At 48.4% G+C, this 1,438-nt stretch overlaps 4 non-coding genes across 4 annotated transcripts; all 4 read left to right on the forward strand.

The window, feature by feature from the left end:
• The first annotated feature begins 198 nt into the window (after positions 1-198).
• Positions 199-317, forward strand: LOC124890547. The gene has a single exon (XR_007049212.1). It is a non-coding gene; the product is annotated as a 5S ribosomal RNA (ribosomal RNA).
• A 175-nt stretch (positions 318-492) lies between these two features.
• On the forward strand, positions 493-611 carry LOC124890550. Its single transcript, XR_007049215.1, has one exon. It is a non-coding gene; the product is annotated as a 5S ribosomal RNA (ribosomal RNA).
• Positions 612-789: 178 nt separating this feature from the next.
• LOC124890548 lies at positions 790-908 on the forward strand. Its single transcript, XR_007049213.1, has one exon. It is a non-coding gene; the product is annotated as a 5S ribosomal RNA (ribosomal RNA).
• Positions 909-1,086: 178 nt separating this feature from the next.
• LOC124890549 lies at positions 1,087-1,205 on the forward strand. Its single transcript, XR_007049214.1, has one exon. It is a non-coding gene; the product is annotated as a 5S ribosomal RNA (ribosomal RNA).
• Positions 1,206-1,438: the final 233 nt, after the last annotated feature.

The following is a 1,438-nucleotide window of genomic DNA, read 5'->3' on the forward strand; positions in this document are numbered from 1 at the left end:
GGGAAGTCCTCGTGTTGCATCCCTTTCTTTTTTTTCCTTTAAAATTCTATTTAATTTTGCCGGTTCGATCGGCGAATCTTTTTGTTTTTCCTCTTGGCGGAAACGAGAAAGGGGGCAAGGCGCAGGGGCGCGCGTGCGGGGTGTGACGGGCGATTGCGGAGAAAGAGGCTTAATAGAATTTGGAGTGCTAGGAATGACGGATGCGATCATACTAGCACTAACGCACCGGATTCCATCAGAACTCCGAAGTTAAGCGTGCTTGGGCGAGAGTAGTACTAGGATGGGTGACATCCTGGGAAGTCCTCGTGTTGCATCCCTTCTTTTTTTTTCCCTTTAAAATTCAGTTTAATTTTGTCGGTTCAATCGGCGAATCTTTTATTTTTCCTCTTGGCGGAAACGAGAAAGGGGGCAAGGCGCAGGGGCGCGGTTGCGGTATGTGACTGGCGGCGCAGGAGAAAGAGGCATAATAGAATTTGAAGTGCTTGGAATGACGGATGCGATCATACCAGCACAAATGCACCGGATCCCATCGGAACTCCGAAGTTAAGCGTGCTTGGGCGAGACCTGTACTAGGATGGGTGACCCTCTGGGAAGTCCTTTAGTTACGTCCTTTCTTCTTTTTTTTTCCTTTAAAATTCTGTTTAATTTTGCCGGTTCGATCGGCGAGTCTTTATGTTTTTCCTCTTAGCGGAAACGAGAAAGGGGGCAAGGCGCAGGGGCGCGCGTGCGGGGTGTGACGGGCGACGGAGGAAAAAGAGGCATAATATAATTTGGAGTGCTGGGAATGACGGATGTGATCATACTATCACTTACCCACCGGATCCCATCAGAACTCTGAAATTAAGCGTGGTTAGGCGAGAGTAGTACTAGGATGGGTGACCCCCTGGGAATTCCTCGTGTTGCATCCTTTCTTTTGTTTTTTTCCTTTAAAATTCGGTTTAATTTTGCCGGTTCGATCGGCGAATCTTTTTGTTTTTCCTTTTCGCGGAAACAAGAAAGAGGGCGAGGCGCAGGGGCGCGCGTGTAGGGTGTGACGAGCGGCGCAAGAGAAAGAGGCGTAATAGAATTTGGAGTGCTGGGAATGACGAATGCGATCATACCAGCACTAACGCACCGGATCCCATCAGAACTCCGAAACTAAGCGTGCTTGAGCAGGAGTAGTACTAGGATGGGTGACCCCCTGTGAAGTCCTCGTGTTGCATCCCTTCCTTTTTTTTTCCTTTAAAATTCAGTTTATTTTTGTCGGTTCAATCGGCGAATCTTTTTGTTTTTCCTCTTGGCGAAAACGAGAAAGGGGGCAAGGCGCAGGGGCGCGCGTGCTGTGTGTGACTGGCGGCGCAGGAGAAAGAGGCATAGTAGAATTTAGAGTGCTGCGAATGACAGATGCGATCATATCAGTACTAATTTTGCCGGTTCGATCGGTGAATTTTTTTTTTTT

This window comes from Capsicum annuum, unplaced genomic scaffold (assembly GCF_002878395.1).
Source record: "Capsicum annuum cultivar UCD-10X-F1 unplaced genomic scaffold, UCD10Xv1.1 ctg19883, whole genome shotgun sequence".
NCBI classification, from domain to species: domain Eukaryota; kingdom Viridiplantae; phylum Streptophyta; class Magnoliopsida; order Solanales; family Solanaceae; genus Capsicum; species Capsicum annuum.